This window comes from Miscanthus floridulus, chromosome 5, assembly GCF_019320115.1.
Source record: "Miscanthus floridulus cultivar M001 chromosome 5, ASM1932011v1, whole genome shotgun sequence".
Taxonomy (NCBI): Eukaryota; Viridiplantae; Streptophyta; class Magnoliopsida; order Poales; family Poaceae; genus Miscanthus; species Miscanthus floridulus.
This window is the reverse complement of record NC_089584.1, coordinates 27,110,593-27,129,528: the sequence shown is the minus strand read 5'-3', so window position 1 is coordinate 27,129,528 and position 18,936 is coordinate 27,110,593. Positions and strand designations below refer to the sequence as shown.

At 45.7% G+C, this 18,936-nt stretch overlaps 1 pseudogene; it reads left to right on the top strand.

Annotated features, from left to right (window-relative positions):
• The first annotated feature begins 9,633 nt into the window (after nucleotides 1-9,633).
• Nucleotides 9,634-12,123, top strand: LOC136451838 (cytochrome P450 CYP72A616-like; annotated as a pseudogene).
• The last annotated feature ends 6,813 nt before the right edge of the window (nucleotides 12,124-18,936 follow it).

Genomic DNA, 18,936 nt, shown 5'->3' with positions numbered 1-18,936 from the left:
TCATGATGTTTGAGTTCTCAGTCTCCTGTTTCTAGATCTATTGGACATACGCCATGTTTTGGATAATCATTTTCTTGTTGTTCCTCCATTGCCCTCGTCTATCTCGACTTCTGGATTAAGCCTTGGTGGTACTAGGTTGCTCTTAGCCATGTAGCTTTAAATCCCTATGTGGTTTATCGTTCGATGTCATATAATCTTTCGTGTAATTTTAGATCTACGAAGTGTAATCATATTTCTCCCTTTTTGATTCGTGTTTCAAATATCGAGAAGAGATTTTATTTAAGGGGGTAGAGTTGTAACACCCTCGGTGTTACCGCTTAAACAACTTGCTAAGCTATGTCATGAGCCTCATGTTTATATGTCAATGCATGTGATAAAGTGTGTAGATCAATTTCCATAACTCAAAACAATCAACATAAATGCTAAACAAAAGTTGATTCAAAAGTCATGTTATATCACTTAGGGTTTAAAACTAATTTTTATTAAGCAAAAATACTATAGAACATGTATGTGACATTAAATAAAGTTGGAAGTACAAACTTGGTAGATGACAATGCAACTTTTGCTTCGATAAATAAATGTTGTTGAATAGTATTTTTGATAGCTCAAGGATTGAAGTTGGAATTTAATTCCAGCCTCTAGAACTAAAATGATCAAGTCTAAAAACCTAATGACGATGTCATTTTGGCATTTAAATTTTGATTAAATTTCTTAAACACTAGATTTGTGTTCTTTGCACTGTTGGTTGTACCAAAGTGAGTACATGAGCATGGTGTAGGTCAAAGTCATGTTGGTTGTCATGTGGAACTCATAAAAATTGCAAAAAAAACCCTTAGAACGCGTAATGGATCATGTTTCGGTGATACGTTCACAAACTGACATCAGCACGACGAGCTTGTTTTGGCATGCTTCTATCTCCCTCTCTAGTTGCTCTTGGGGCATAGATTTGCTTTGCTAGCTAGTGGGTAGTACCGGCCTTGGGTTAGTGTAATTAGTTGGACTCTAGTTGAGTTGATCGACATCCTTTGATTCACTTTAAAAACCGTGCAAGTCACTGGTAGCAACTGCTCTGTGGGGGTTCTTGGTCACCACGTGCATGGCATGGCTAGCGACGAGATCTAGCGTGGTTGGGTGGTTGCCGCTCCATCGGTGCGCGCACGTCAGGTCGTTGCCATGTGGTGTTCTAGGCTCTGCCTTCCCATTCCCCGTGGGGCCGCGGTCTTGCTCCTGTCGCTGCCCATGGGCTTACCGAGCTCGGGTGGCTACCCACCGTGCCGTGAACTGGGTTAGGTCAAGCCTGAGACCGTCATGGCTAGGCCGACATGGCGATTATTCTACCCCTCATTCCACCTACCACAATGATGGCCCAGTCACCCTAGAGATGGGACGCCTCCCTGCTCCGCTTTGATCAGCTAGACGATGCTGGTGTGCCGCTCGAGTTTGGCTGCTCCAATTCAAACGCGTCGCGCCAAGCACCCATGTTGTGTTACTAAGGCGCAAGTACTTGCACTGTCACCACTGGTTGGAGCTGCCCCACCTTAACTTGCTTAGCTTGCTTGGGTGCACGCTCCACGGTCACCCGTGCGCTTGACCGTCGCCTCTCCGTCCCTTGATTCGCTTAGCCAGAGCTTCTCGATCCGATTCCTCATAGCTATGCATAGTTTGGGGAGTCAGCTTGCCAGTCAATTCCTATCAAGGCCCTACCATGCCTCGGCTTGGTTGAGCTTGGCGTTTCCGTGGTCATTGGTCATCTCATCGCCATGGATGATACGATTAGGGGTAAGGTCCGTAGGGCTGGTAGAAGTTCAATTACTTGCAGCCGGGAACTCGTCTTGACCTTCTCTAGTAGGTGCTCACATCCTTCTAGCCAAGGACCTCGCTAGAGATGTGGTGATGTGCTAGTGTTCGGTCAGAGCATCACCGCCTCGACATCTCGCACGTGGCCAGCGCTGTGGGGGTCGTCTCCGACTTCACCACCACCTCAACCATGTTCGTTGTAAGCTGTTGATGCTCAATCACCCCCTTTTAGTTTGTTAATTGCGTTAGCTCGCTAGACCACTCACGCTTCCATGGCAATTGGGACGCTGTCGTGGGCAGCACTATAGAAGTTAGTGTTTAACTCCTAATTGCCGCCCAAGGTTTCGTCTTACCTCCGTGACCCTTGTCGGCTTGATTGTGGGGCTAGTGTTTTGTTCCGGTGGTCGGTGTATGTGTGCTGCGCTGGCAAGAGTCATGTCGCCATGCGCAGGCCATCGGGGACCATCCCATGGTAAAGATAGGCTAGTTTAGGGGTCTCTCTGCAAAACGTGTCTCTATTTCAATAGTGCGCATAGTGCCACATAATAAATGGATAGATTGGGGACTCTTTTGTAAAACCATGAGCGCGCATGTGAACTCCCCACCTTGGGCCGTGGCTGGGCCAGCCTGCTGCGTGCATCGTGTTTTGTGTGGGCCGTATTGGGCTGCTAGGCTAGATCCAGTTACCGTCGTCCCTTTCCAATTTCTAAAGTCTTTTCTAATTTAGCTCTTAAGGTAAATTTGTAAATTCAATGAAAATTTGTGTAGATGTTCAAAAATTGTGAAACCAATTTTGCTTGGTTTCTAAAACTATTATCTATCTGCTAGTATATTTTATTCACATAGTTTTATAATATTCTTATGTGTCGACACAGAATTTCGTCCCATGCCGAGGACACACGCAGCAAGCTAGAAGGGTCCGCTTGATGGAGCAAATCCGCCTAGCTTCAGCGTAGGGGTGGTCGATCCTGCGCAATCCTCCTGAGGCGTGCCAGTCAATTTGACCCTGCAATTGACAAGGAGAGAAAGTTCATCAGTAATTAATGGTGGAACTTGCCGGTGCTGCCAGACAGTTCCGAATGTACGGCTGTCAGAGCTGATATGAGAGGAAATCGGCTAAACAGCCGATTCTAGTATATTCATGAGAATAAGTCAGTTAGAGCTCATAGGGTCGTGTGAAGAGAATCGATTATCATTTAGGATAAACATCATTTAAATGAATATTAATCAATGGCAATAAGATATCAACGATGATTGGTCCATACTGAGCCAATGATTACGAGTAACCGAACTCCTTATATAAAGAAATAATTCAACATCACTTAATCATTTAATAAAGATAAATCTAATGAACATGTTAGATCTCATCTATCACCATGACCAGTGGGGCATAAGGTAGAATCATGTAGGCCATAGAAACAACAATAGACTCGATGACCCTAACTCATTACTAATATCAGTGGGGCATGAGGCAGAATCATGTAGGCTGTAATACAATAACAAGATCATGGGGCTAACACATCTTTCAACTTATCCCTACTTCAACGATCTCGTGATGTGAACTATTCGTGAAAGCATTCGATACTAGCTAAATAGCCGATTCAGGCATAACGCACAGTTAAGGTCGTGTCTTCTCAGGAACGGGTCTATCAACCATAGTGGGGTGAGAGGTAGAATCCCATAGGCTATGATGATAGGCCATGAAACGGTTCTCGCTAACTGATAGATCTACTCAAGATCGAACATGCCTTAACCGCACGCTATGCACGATTAAGATTGACGCAAAATAGCCGATAAAAACATAACTCATCGCTTAAGATGCAGATTAGATTAGTTCTAGATTAGCAAATGATGAATTAAACAAGATATAAGGCCGATCTAGATCAATCTCAATTGGGCAGAGTGATATTATTGTAATTAGATAAACAGTGAAAGCAATAAGTAATATCGGTAACTTAATGAATCTACCAATGACTGCCATACTAAGGTAGAGCTAATAACTTGACCTTGATCTAATTCAAGCAGTAGGGTGTGAGGCAGAATCACATAGGCCATACTTGAATTAGGCAAGAGTCGATAACTAGTTTATACTAGAGCCGTAGTGGGGGTCGATCGGATTGATGCAGCCATATGAACAGAGGTATAAACCATGACGGTACTTACAACAAGCAGTGGAGGTTGACCGGATTGATGCAGCCATACTTGCCAAAGAACTCACCGAGATCTACTCTACTCCTACTCCTAAGGGGTGGCCAGAGCCGAAAAAAGTAATTGACTTATATTTGATTGATTGGTTGTTTCTTCTACAATAGCTGGGGTTTGGTATTTATACTCGGAGCCTAAAATGAACCCTACTCGAGTACGACTTAATACAATCTTTGGCATAATGAAAACATTCCTAATTTAAGATAACTTGGACTCTAATCTTTCCCTTTTTGTAGAGTCCAACATGTTTTTGTTCTGGCATCGAGCGTAGCCTCCATCGTTATCTGCTGGCGCTGCCCGAAGAAAGCTAATTCCTAGATTTTGCATCTGAAACAGCTATTTCTGATCTGCCCACAACTGATCCCTTGATGATACGATCTTAGGAGCTTCTGAGTCCTTGTGACTCTCCTTCCAAATTTTGGTGTAAACACATGCCCCCCAATTTTGGGGCAAAAGGAATTTTGTTCCAAAATTACCATGTCCGTGCTCCCGATAGGCCCGTAGTCATGGGTAAGGAATCTTGATCTGGGGTCTGCTATTTGTCGCCATCCATATCAACTCATGAGCCCATGCTTCAAAACTTTTTTAGAGCATTATTGCTTTACGGGCGTTTTGGATTCATCCTTCCAAGCCGGCTATAAAAATGGCTATCTAACCTTGGTGAGAGCAAACTCAATGATTCAGCCATGTTCTACCTTTATCTGCCTCCTCGGGTGTTTCCGATCCCACTGGATCCTCTGTGGTTTATCCTTTTGCTATGTAGATCTTGAGCGGTTAGGAGAATTCTTGTACATAGGGTGATTGTGTCGCTCATTCTAGCGTCCTGTCGAGCAAGAGGATCAGCTATTGCAGTTAGGAGAATTCTTATGATATCACCTGAGTCTTCTCTCCATGCTCACAAAGTTGTCCTAGTGTTTGCAAGGGCTAAAATGTGTGGACACCTTCCCCTTGTTTGCTCCACTGAATGCCCACTGGGAAAGCCACAGGCTTCTTCCCCATAGTTTTCTGATTTATCAAAAAATCGATTGAATTTATGTTTAGGCGGGCGATTTCCTCTCTCCTTGGGCATAATGTTAGCAATTGGCCAATGTCAATGCCTCGCGACAGACTTTGGCCTTGTTGGGGCCCAGACTCCCTTCAATCCAAAATGCTAATGAAGAAATTAGAGAAGAGGGATAGATGCTTGGAGATGCAAGGAGACATAATCACTCAAGAGAGAGACAAGAACCTTGCACTTGAAGCATCTATCGCCGAGGAAAAGATAAAGGTTGAAAAGTTAACTATTGAATTATCTTTAGCCAATGACTCAGTTGGAAAATTGACTAAGGAACATTCCTTGGTTAATGATCTAGTGGCTAGCCTCAAGAATGAGAAGAGTATAGCTCAAGAAAGCCTCACAAGCTTGGAAGAAAAATACCAAAATCTTGAGCTAAACTACAGTACTCTTTGGGCAAGCACTTCAACTTCTCCTAAGGCAACCGAAGACTTTGATGTCTCCACTAGTAATGGTTGTAAAGGATGCTATAAAATTGATGTAAATGCATATGCAACTAACCTTGTTGAGCTAGAGAAGAAAGACAAGGAAATTCATAGGTTGAAGATGATCTTGAAGAATGGGTGCAAGTGTCAGGAGCAATCCAACAAGACTATATACAAGTGGTCAAGGCACCCATCAATCAAGGAAGGCATTGGCTACAATAGGTATGATGGAAAGGCCAATGGAAAGAACATGATCAATAGTGTGCCTTGTGTGAAGTTCAACAAGGGCATTGCTCTTCATGAGCTTATATGCAAGGCCAACAACAAGGTCTACATTCCCAATCTAACCTACAAGTGACAAGACAATCAAGACAAAACAATCCAAGGCCCCCAAGCCACAAGCACCACTTCCACGGTGCTATGCTAGTGACTATATGTGTTGTTGGGACAAGGATGACAAGATTGTAGTCAAGTATGTTGGTGCCCAAAAGAGGAAGGAGATTATGAGGAGTGTTTGGGTGCCCAAGTTTTATGTGACTAACCCCCTAGGACCCAAATCTGTTTGGGTACCTAAAACAAAAGCTTGATTTGTCTTTGTAGGAATATTCCTTCGGTGGAACAAGTTGGGTGGTGGATAGTGGTTGCACCAATCATATAACTAGAGAGAAAGACATGTTTACATCATTCCAACCTAGTCATGACCAAAATGGGAACATTGTGTTTGGTGACTCTCGGTTTGGGTAAAATTGCTATCTCAAATGATAATTCTATTTTAAATGTTTTACTTGTGAATTCATTGAGATATAATTTATTGTGACAATCGAAAGGCCATTGGAATTGCTTCACATGGACATATTTGGATTTGTCGCTTATATAAGCCTTGGTGGTAACAAATATGGTTTCATAATTGTTGATGATTATTCTTGTTTCACTTGGGTATTCTTTTTGTGTGACAAGAGTGAAGTATATGGCATCTTCAAGAAGTTTGCAAAAAGAGCCCAAAATGAGTTTGGTGCCAAAAGACCCACTGCTTGCCGACTTAGCCACAGCGCGTCTGCGCACCTTCGCCTGTCGAAAGTCTCGAAGGGAGTCAGGAGTTCCGGGTGCTGAATGTCCCAGCTCCTGTTGGAAGTCTTGACACTTTGGGACTTAGTCGCTTGGCTCGCTATGTCTGTCGGAAGTCTCGACTAAAGCCGAAAGTCTTGGCAATAGCCGGGAGTTCCGACGATATGCGAGCAAGCCTAGTGGACTGTCTGTGTGAACAGTGTTTTTGTGTTGAGCCAGAAGTTCAGGCGATCTATGACAGAACTTTCAACTCAGATCTAAACAGTTGGATTTACCTTTGAGTATAAATAGCTCTCTCCTCTATTCTAACTAGGACCACTTATTCATTGCTCACCAGCCTTCGTACAAAATAGCTCCCAAGCACTCAAGGCTCCCCTCTCCTCTCCTCTTTGCTCCAATCTTCGATTCCCCTAGGGTTTTGAGTGAAAGGATAGTGAATTGAGTGAGAGAATCACTTTGGCAAGCTTGATCACTTGATTTCTTCATCAAGCCAGTTGGATTTGCATCTATTACTCTTGGGTTCGTGGAACCCTAGCTGGCTAGGCGTCGCCCAAGAGCTTCCATCTTATGGAAGAGCCATGGGAAGTTTATATTACCCTCGATTTCTTAGTAGAAAGCTCAAGTAACCTTTGTGGTTGCTTTGAGAGAGGCAAGGAGGTGGAAGAGACTCCGACCTTTGTGGTTACCTCAACAACGAGGACGTAGGAGCTCCTTTGTGGGGTTGCCGAACCTCGGGATAAATTCTTGTGTCCTGCGTGCTTATTGTTGTTCTGATTTGTGCTATCATATTTGTTCTTGTTGGTTTGTCTTCCTTCCTAACTCTCCTCTTAAGGTTTAGGACTCGATCTACAGAGTGGTGACCTTCCGACGTCAAAGGAGCAACTCCAACACTTCATCTTACCATTAGGGAGTGGGGTTGTAAGATATCTTCCACTCAAAGTTTGTTTTAGCACTTGTAGTGCTATTCTCGTAGGTGCCAAAACTCTCGGTTGTTTGCGTCAGAACTTCTAGTTGCCGGATGTTCCGGCCCAAACTATCGGGACTTCCAACTGTCACTAACATTTGACTTTGAGATTACGTAAAAAATTTTAGATACTCCTATTCACTCTCCCTCTAGGCATTGTTTAGATCCTTTTAGGACTACAATCGAGAATACCACCAAGGGTGTGCTCGGTAAACTCAAAGCACGGAACAAACATACCTGACCAATGAGGTTATTATCTTGTCAAAAGCCTTGAGTATTGGACCCTCTTCTCCAAGTAAAACTCTAGAGATCCCTTAATGAGCCTAGAGTCGACAAATATAGACTTGGAGGCGCCAAGGCTCTTGTTCCATTTGGTGTCCTCAGCATCATCATCGATCATCCACTCATACTCTTTGGGCCTGAGCAAACTAGTCCACATGCTCTTGATGAATCTGGCCGATGGACATAAGTCGTGGGGAATCTCAGCTTCTGGATCCTATTATCTGTGATAGACCGCTACAAGGGGCAAATTAGTATATCACCATCCCTGTGAGGCTAGCCCCTATAAGGAGCCGACTGGATGCAATATTTACCTAGATTCATATTCTTGGCAATGTGTAAAAGTCCTACGTCCTGCTTAGTCCAGACGACTCGGATCAACTTTATATTGTGAACCACACATTTTGACCAACCCGCATATGTTTTCTTCTTTCATCATCGATTTATGTAGAGGAGTTAACCTAAGGTTTGTGCTATGGACATCTAGAAGCTTTATATTGCTGGTTTAACCTAATTTAACAACCAAAGTGAAATTAAATCCAATAATTTCACATCAGCACACACACGTAAGGCCACAATGGATCTAATTCAAATTAGGCCAAATGAGAAGATAACGAGAGAAAGAGAGAGACTAGCGTATCTAAGATTTAGAGTCAGGGTGGTCTGATAAAAGTAAAATACAGGGTGAATGGGTGATTTATATAGACTTTTCATAATTTAAGCCAGCTCATCTGGGGTTTAGCCCTAGACCCAATTTTAGTGTTCCATGGATCATACTGTCGCCGGGATTGCTCGGTGCACTGTAGTCAAATCCTACTACAAAGCATCAGAGCCGTACATTGCACGGCGTAAGTGGCGCAACCACGTGGGCTCCTGACAATTAGGGCCCTATAACCAATATTTAATCACTAAGGTGAGTCTCAGTGAAAGTTTTACAAGAGTTTCTTTGCATTTAATAGCCTGTCGCATATGTATTTTTTATGACATGATAATGTTTTAATGAAGAGAGAGAAGAAATAAGTTTCATGAAGATAAAACTCTTTTGGCACGATTATCAACTCTCTATGAGTCTCAGAATTAAATGTCTATCAAACTCTAGAATAAAAATTTACATTAAAAATGGGTGTTTCATCCAAGTTTTATTTTATTCTATATGACATGGCAATCTTAAAAACAGCACAGTGAAACTCTCCACGGAAACTAGCCTACAATTAATATAAGCTTAATTGGCCTAAGTATCGGTTGCTATCTAGGTGGTGTTCGCTGGTCTGAGGAAATCAGCTAGCCGGCTGGTTCCTCTCATGTGACACTGTTCATCCATTCAGCTGAACAGTGTTTTTCTCTTACAACAAACCAGCTGAAAATGTTTTTTTTTTGCTGCGTATATCCAGAAGTAAAAACCTAGATCTGTCACTGGCACTTGGTATTAACACCTACCATCACTCACAGCACATCTGCTGACGGGACGAGGCGATACTTGCCACGACAAGTTCCTCCTAGCTACCATCGGTTCATCGGACCAGTGAGTCATTCATGCTGCTTGTTCATGTCATTAAATTAATTATGAAACATATCTTCATAATACATCTATTTGGAGCCATAAAATTTTATTAATATTTTTTATAAACTTAACTAAAATTAAAGAGGTTTGGCTCAATCTAAATCTAGAATTGTATATTTTTTTCTTGAAGAATTGTATATTTTTTTTTGGACGAAGGTCGTAGTACATACGACCTGCAATGCGACAGACAGATCATACTCATGCTCATGCTCACGCCGCTCTGCTTTTATCGTGTCGTTCTCACGGAGCAAAGATTAGTCGTCGTCACGCGCCAGCAAGAAGATTACACGCACTCCTCTGCCCCTGACTTAGACTCTATAAGACGACGGCAATGGCGAGCAGCTCTTGGCGTTCGATCTCCCCTTCCGCTGCACAGCAGTCCAAAGTCTTACTTTTCAGTGGCGGCTGCTAGCCGAGCCATGGCGACGAGCGTGCTATTGGGATTGCTCGGCGAGGCTCCTTCCCCGTGGAAGGCGCAGCAGCTGCTTCTGCCGCTGTGCGCGGCGGTCCTCGCCGTCGTCGCGTGGTGCGCCGCGCGCGCGGCGGAGTGGGCGTGGCTGAGGCCGCGGCGCCTGGAACGGGCGCTGCGGGCGCAGGGCATCCGTGGCACGGCGTACCGCCCGCTGGCCGGCGACGCGCCGCTGTCCGACCGGCTCGCCCAGCGAGGCCAGGTCCAGGCCGCCGCTGCCGCCGGGGTGCCATGCCATCGTGCCCAGGGCCATGCCGCTCGTCCACCACGCCATGAACGAGCACGGTAACTTCTCTCTCGCTCTTGTCGCGCTGAGTCGTCGTTGACTGTAACTGTCGATCTACTACCTTGATTAGTATGCTTGCCGGTCTTACCACGGCAACGAACCAACGGTCTGTTTCACTGTCATGTCTCGGTCATGATCATGACTCATCCACTGTGGACTGACCACGCGTGGCCTGGGCACCGCGCAGGCAAGAACTCGGTGACCTGGTTCGGGCCGACGCCGAGGGTGATCATCACGGAGCCGGAGCTGGTGCGCCAGGTGCTGTCCAACAAGTTTGGCCACTTCGAGAAGGCCGGCTTCGGGCAGCTCACGCGGCTGCTGCACTACGGCGTGAGCACACACGAGGGTAGCAAGTGGGCCAAGCACCGGAGGATCATCAACCCCGCCTTCCATCTCGACAAGCTCAAGGTCTCATCTCTCATCATGCATCACGTCATCAGTAGTTTACTAGTTGATTGGATTCGATCCGAGCTTTTCGATCGATTCTCTTGCAGCGCATGCTGCCGGCCTTCGCATCGTGCTGCGCCGACATGGTGAGCAGATGGGAGGGTTTGGTGGTCGCGGCCGACGGCGAGCCATGCGAGGTGGACGTCTGGCCGGAGATGCAGAGGCTGACCGGGGACGTCATCTCCCGCGTCGCCTTCGGCAGCAGCTACCTGCAAGGCAGGAGGATCTTCGAGCTCCAGGAGGAGCAGGTGCACCTCGCCATGCTCGTCGCCAACAAGATACACATCCCTGGTTACATGTCAGCTCTCTCACTCTCTGATCAAACCCCATTTTGATTAATTTGCTTGTTAATTGCCATGGGGAATTGATGTACTACAAAATTGCAATTTTCGTGCGTATAGGATGCTGCCTACAAGGGTGAACCGGCGGATGAAGCGGATCGCGGAGGAGATTGAAGGGATCCTGAGAGGGATGATCGCGACGAGGGAGAGCTCGCTGAGAGCAGGAAAGGCGACGAGCGACGACCTTCTCGGCCTTCTCCTGGAGTCCAACATGGAGCAGTTCAGGGGCGAAGGCGAAGGTGGGACGACGAGCTCCGGCGGCAGCGGCATGTCGACCGACGACGTCATTGGGGAGTGCAAGCTGTTCTACTTCGCCGGCATGGAGACCACGTCGGTGCTGCTCACGTGGACCATGCTGGTGCTCTCCATGCACCAGGAGTGGCAGGATCGTGCCAGAGAGGAGGTGCTCCGCGTCTTCGGCGGCACCTGCACAGTGCCGGACTACGACGGCCTCAGCCGACTCAAAATCGTAGCACCTTCATTTTGCATACCAGGCTCTGAATCTTGATTGATTGATTCGTTCAGTGTCTTGTGAAATGTGATCGTAATCGCAATCGCATTTGCAGGTGACCATGGTGCTGTACGAGGTGCTGCGGCTCTACACGCCGCTGCCGGCGTTGCACCGGCGGACGTACAAGCCCATGGAGCTCGGGGGCGTCAGGTACCCGGCAGGCGTGATGCTGATGCTGCCGCTGCTGAGCATCCACCACGACAAGGACGCGTGGGGGGCGGACGCCGACGAGTTCAGGCCGGAGAGGTTCGCGGAGGGAATAGCCAGGGCGTCGTCCGGCGGGGACGCGCCGCCGGCGTTCTTCCCGTTCGGCTGGGGACCTCGGACCTGCATCGGCCAGACCTTCGCGCTGTTGGAGGCCAAGATAGGGCTCGCCATGATCCTGGGGAGCTTCGCGTTCGAGCTCTCCCCGTCCTACTCGCACGCGCCGTTCCCCGTCGTCTTGCTCCAGCCAGAGCACGGCGCGCAGGTCAAGCTCAGGAAGCTCCGATGAAGCTGCATGTCGATCAAGCTCAAGCTTCAGGTGCTGGAGTGATTCGCTGGTGTGAGGCTGTCTATAGTTTCCCATGGGTCTAGAGCCCACTATGTATGTTGGTGTATATGTATATTATTATGTGAAAAAGGAAGACAGAGAGAGTTCTAGAGTTTCCAATAGCATCGTTGTATATGTATATTATTATGTGAAAAAGGAAAGACAGAGAGAGTTCTAGAGTTCCCAATAGCTTCGTTGTTCTACATGGTATCGGTGCCTGGCTGGGCGACGTCGGTGGCAACCGTCGCAGCGACTACGGCGTGGTGAGACCGTGCGAGCAGACAAGAAAGGGCTCCTGCAGCACTGCTCGTGGGAACGGCGTGTGCGTTAGCAGGCAAAGAAGGGCCGTGGCGGAGCTGATTGGAATCGGCGAGGGGAGCTTCCAAATCGAGCGGTGGTGCTGCAAGCAGGAAGACATTGGTGAGTATTAGGAGCAACTCCTGCAGTTCGAGGTGGAGTAGGCTGCTGCGCAGTGAAGAAAGAGCAGCCACAAGTCTGATTTTCGAGTGTTCTGCTTCTGGGGAAGTTGGCCATGGCGGACGGTCAATCTGCAGGCAGCAGTCCTCAACGGCAGAAAGGCGCAACAAAGGCTTGCTTGCTCTGCATCAGGAAGCAGGGAAGCTCGAGCCTCCATCAGGAAGAAGGGAAGCTCGAGCTGTGGATTGAAGGGAGAGAAAGAGTGGTGTTTCTGGTAGTGGCTTGCTTGCTCGAGAGTAGACAGGGAGTCACTATGGTTGGGTACTGATTGGGAGTGGTAAGGAGGAGGATTGGAGCAGGGACCGAAGAAAGGCGCTGGTTTTGCTAATAGGAGAGAAATTTGGTGGCAGTTTACTGCTTAGCAGTTGCAGGACTGCAATCGAAGGTAATCCTGGGTGGATTTGGTGCTTCCTTCTGATTTGGGAAAATAGAGGAGAGCACTGTGAGGGAGAAATTGTTGTCGTCCTGTGAGGGAGCACCTCTGTGGATTTGATATTTCAGCAACTGTGTTGAAGCACACTGTAGTTGTGCTGCTGCTAGCTAGTGGAGGTTTGAGTGCTTGAGGAAGAGGAGGTGTAGTGTGGTGATGCTCAAATTGAGTCCATACTGTACAAGATTTATGAGAGGTTAAAGGAGAAAAGAAAGGGGATCGGATTTGCTAGCTGGTGGAAGAGGCTAGAGAGAAGTTGTAGCTTGTGCTAAGCCACTGATTTAGGGCTCGTTTGGATTGCAGGAAAATCAAAGGAAATCCAAAGGAATACACTTCCAGCGTTTTGCTGACGTCAGGGGGCGTTTGGATTGGAGGAATGAACATTCCCGTTCCTCCGGAAAGGCTCCCATCCCTTCACAAAACACAGGAACAAAAACATCCACTACAACCCAAAGTTTTGGCGGATGCCCGAGGTGAGACGGATGTACGCGCCTGAAAAACAGGGATTAAAGAAGCTGAAGGAAGCAAACTCTTTCATATAATCATATCCACCGGCATCAAAGTAAGATCTGCACGGATACAAAGAACATCGCACCATGGCCCTGACTGGTGACAAGCCGGTGACATCGCTGTGCAGTGATGGCGCGGCGGCGGCGTGCTAGCGAGCGGCGGCGGTATGCGCGGCAGGCGTGAGCGGCGGCGTGGTATGCAGAGGAGAGCACATTCGAGAAGATGAGTAGTAAAAGAGATAAGAAGGCAGGGGAGATAAGAACCAGTGGGCCCTGCGCTGTATGAATTTATCTAAATGGAATTGGTCCATGGGCCCGTGCATCACATGCCTCCTGGGCTGGATAATCTACTCAACAGCTCGTCCAATTAAGTCTTAATAATAGCTGGTATCATTCAAGGTCTATGTTAAAGGAAACGGTTAATGATCCTCTTACTATTGATTCCGGATTAATATATATCATCAATTGCTACGTGTTCCAAACACCATTCATATAGAATTCCTACGTTTTTTCCAATCCTCTGTTTTGCCCATACATTCATTTCCCATTCCTGTGTTTTTTTCCTTTCCTCTGTTTTACAATCCTCCGTTCCGAACAGGCCCTTACTGAGGGAACATATTGATACTGCTACTACTACGTAGAGTGATAGTAGCAACTAAGCAATGGCAGAAAGTGGAAGGATTGAGCAGATGTTTGAGAAGTTGGCTGAAATCCTCACCGCTAAGGAACTTGTGAAGTTGGCTCAATTATTTTTGGTGAGGACTTTGTTAGCTACAGAAGAGTCAAATGGGAAGAAGAAGATGGAACAATTGCAAGGAAGCTCAAGGGGGAGCGAGTTTCCAAAGGAAAATAAAAGGCAACTATGATCGGCAATCTCATCAATCTCGCTCGTTCGGACAAAGTGAAAGGTCCTAATGGCTATAGGGGGATGACTAGCCTATTTAAAATTTTCTACAACAACACTTAACAAACCGGTTAGACAATTATGAGGCGAAGCAAGTGTTGCGCTAGCCTACTAAAAATGTAAGCCATCATACCACAATTCTAATTTCTATTGTTTCTAACTACACAATGGCTATGGCACTACACTAAGTTAGTGTGCTCTCAAAAGCTAACTAAAAAGCCACACTCACCAAACTAACAAACTCTCACAACTAGCTACACTAAAGAGCTTGATAACTAGTTTGCGGTAATATAAAGAGAGAGAGCAAGATAGTTATATCGTCGTGTCGATGAATGAACCAATCAATCGTAAGAATGAAAACCAATGAAGACCAATCACCTCGAAATCAAATGATGACACAATATTTTTTTATCGAGGTTCACTTGCTTGCTGGCAAGCTAGTCCTCATTGTGGCGGTTCACTCACTTAGAGGTTCACGCGCTAATTGGCATCACATGTTAAACCCTCAATAGGGTGCCGCACAACCTAATACAAGATGAGGATCACACAAGCCACGAGCAATTCACTAGAGTACATTTTAGCTCTCTACCGGGGAAAGGTCAAGAACCCCTCACAATCACCATGATCGGAGCCAAAGACTATCACTAACCTTCGCTCGACGATCCTTGCTGTTCCAAGCCATATAGGTGGCGGCAACCACCAAGAGTAACAAGCGAATCCCGCAGCAAAACACGAACACCAAGTGCCTCTAGATGCAAACACTCAAGCAATGCACTTGGATTCACTCCCAATCTTACAAAGATGTTGAATCTATGATAGAGATGAGTGTGAGGGCTTTGGATAAGCTCACAAGGTTGCTATATCAATGCAAATAGTCAAGAGAATGAGCTTGAGCCGGCCATGGGGCTTAAATAGAAGCCCCCACAAAATAGAGCTGTTCGCTCTCTGTTCTCTGAAAAGTCAGGGCGACTGAACGCGCCGGTCAGATCGACCGGACACAGGACCCCAGTGTTCGGTCGCACGATGCACGCCACGTGGCCCCTGCTTCAAACATTGATCGCTCGATCTCAACGATCATCAGTACATTTAAGTCATGACCGGACGCACTGCTCAAAGTGATCGGGCGCAGGACCCTAGCGTCTGGTCATTTCTAGTAAAGTTTCACTCGCGATCGAACATGTCAGTTTGATCTCGACCGGACATAGGACCCCAGCGTTCAGCCACTTCTAGTAAGGTTCCACTCACGATCGGACGCGTCCGGTCATGCCCGACCGGACTTACCCAGCGTCCGGTCACTCACCGTCTCCTCTGTGCGCTTCCACGTCAGCGGGACCAGACGTAGCCAGCCAGCATCCGATCACGAAGTGACCCAGCGTCCGGTCAAAGACCGACGCTAGTGTCTTCATTGCTTCCACTGATCGGACACTCCAGTCTAGTTGAGACCAGCGTCCGGTGCACTCTGTGAAACCTTGTCTTTTCTGTACAGGGCACCGGTGGCACCGTCAGACTATCCACACTCTATGGGCGGACACTCTGCCGGTGAAGTTTCTTACCCTTGCTCCCAAGTGCTAAACACAATGTGTACCACCTTTGTGCATGTGTGTTAGCATATTTTCACAAAACATTTTCAAGGGTGTTAGCACTCCACTAGATCCTAAATGCATATGCAATAAGTTAGAGCATCTAGTGGCACTTTGATAACCGCATTTCGATACGAGTTTCACCCCTCTTAATAGTACGGCTATCGAACCTAAATATGATCACACTCACTAAGTGTCTTGATCACCAAAACAAAATGGCTCCTATAATTTATACCTTTGCCTTGAGCCTTTTGTTTTTTCTTTCTTCTTTTCCAAGTCCAAGCACTTGATCATCACCATGGCAATTTCCATCATCATGTCATGATATTTGTTTCACCACTTGGAGTAGTGCTACCTATCTCATAATTACTTTGATAAATTAGGTTAGCACTTAGGGTTTCATCAATTCACTAAAATCAAACTAGAGCTTTCAGAAAGGTACATCTTATGCAAATTGGATACTTGATTCAGGTGCATCTAGGCATGTCATGGGTGCATCTAGTGAGTTTGAATCATATAGTGCATATCCATCCACACATAGTGAGACTATTCAAACAGCTGATGGAACATGCCAACCTATTAAAGGTGTTGGTTCAGTAAAATGCTCTCTATCAATTACACTGTCATCGGTTTTGCATGTCCCATCCTTTCTAGTTAACCTACTATCATTAAGTGCTTTAGTTGACCAAATGGATTGTTGGGTTTCTTTTGATCAGGAAAATTGCATCATTTGGCATCAGGAATGGTGGGCTTTGGTTCCTAGACCAAAAGAAAGATGACAGGTTCTTGGGCGCTGCACTAATAGCAAGTATGAATGATGACAAAGCTAAAGTGATGCTCCAACATTGTCGATTAGTCCATTTATCATTTAATACTATGGTAAAAGTGTTCCTAGAGATGATGAGGAAGGTGGACTAGAGAAAGCTTGTGTGTGATGCATGTGAATATAGAAAGCATACGAGATCGACATATGTAAGCAGGGGTCTAAGGAGCTTATCTCCATTTATGCTTATTCACTCTGATGTGTGGACATGCCCTATTACCTCTATTAGTGGAATGAAGTACTTTGTGACCTTTATTGATTGTTATTCACGTATGACCTGGATATATCTCATGAAACACAAGAGTGAAGTACTTCAATGCTTTCGGATTTTTTGCTCACTTGTTGGGAATCAATATGATGCTCGAGTTAAGGTGTTGAGGACAGATAATGGAACAGAGTATGTGAACATTGAGTTTGGCAATTTTCTATCAGCTCATGGAATATTGCACTAGACAACATGTCCTGATACACCTCCACAAAATGGAGTAGCTGAAAAGAAAAAAAATCATCATATCTTGGAGATTGCACGATCACTTATGTATACTATGAATGTGCCTCAGTTTCTATAGAGTGAGGCCATGATGACAGCCGTATATTTGATTAATCGTACACCTTCTAGATTGCTTCGATGGAAAACTCCTTATGAGATGTTACAAGGAGTGAATGTGTTTACTGTTCCACTGAAGGTATTTGGGTGCACTTGCTTTGTCAGGGATCATAGGCCGTCTGTGGGAAAGTTGGATCCACAAGCAATTAAGTGTATATTTGTGGGTTATTCATCAAGTCAAAAAGGGTATACTTGTTGGTGTCCTACTGAACGAAGGCTCTTTGTTAGTACGGATGTGACATTTCGGGAATCGGAACCTTATTACGGAGAGAAGACTGATCTGAACTCCTTGTTTGAGCTTGGTGATCCAAGCATGAGTGTGGATGATCGAGAAGGAGTGGATGATATGGACATATTACAAGAGAAGGAAGACAATCAACCAAGGGCAACAAAAGCTATCAGTAGACTAATTCCAGTCCATCTGAATAATTCTAATGCGAATGAAAGGCAAGGAAATAGAAATATTGATAACATGGATGCAAGGCAAAAACCAGGCATTGTGCATGTTTATACTAGAAGAAAGAAAACCACTGATGTGCAGTCTGTGGAGCAGCAAGTTGAGCAACCACAATTGGTGGAGCAACAACATTCTTCACCTAGTGATGTTGAAATTGGTGATGATGAGGTTGAGCAGTCTATTGAAACAGGGGGAGAAGAAGTCGACCTTTCCATTGGTTGACCTATTGCTCTAAGAAAGAAAGCAAGGAGTACCGCTGGGAAACCTCCAGCAAGGTATGGCTTTGAGCACAACATAAGTAATTATGTCTCATATGAATCATTGTCTCCTGCATATAGAGCATTCCTTGCTTCATTACAATTTGCATATACTCCTAGAGATTGGAGAGAAGCAAAACAGGATCCCAAGTGGCGTGAGGCCATGATGGAGGAGCTTAGAGCTCTTGAAAAGAATAAAACTTGGGACCTTGTAAAACTACCTACAGGAAAGAAAGCTGTAAGTTATAAATGGGTGTTCACTGTGAAGCAAACTCCTGATGGTAAGGTTGAAAGATACAAAGCTCGACTTGTTGCAAGGGGTTATAGCCAAACATATGACATTGATTATGATGAGACATTTGCCCCGGTGGCAAAGATGAGTACGGTGAGAACTTTGATCTCTTGTGCGGCGAATTTTGGGTGGCCCTTGCATCAATTAGACGTAAAAAATGTTTTCTTGCATGGTGATCTCAAAGAGGAGGTGTACATGGAGGTTCCACCTAGTTATTCTAAGCCCAAGATGGTTGGAAAGGTATGTAGGCTAAAGAAGTCTTTATATGGCCTCAAGCAATCTCCACGGGCATGGTTTGATAGGTTTAGACGTGCCTTATGTGCAATGGGATACAAACAATGCAATGGAGATCATACCATATTTTATAAACATTTTGGGCGCAAGATCACTGTGTTGGCCGTATACGTGGATGATATCATTATTACTGGTGATGATGAAGCAGAGATCAAATGTCTCAAGGGGAATCTAAGTAGGGAGTTCGAGGTCAAGGACCTTGGTCAACTTAAATATTTTCTTGGTATTGAGATTGCACGAAATCCAAAGGGTATTGTTCTATCACAAAGAAAATATGTTATGGACTTAGTGAAACAGGCATGCTTGGATGTCGTCCTGTATCAACACCGATTGATTCCAATCATAAGTTATGTGCTGAATCAGGTAACCC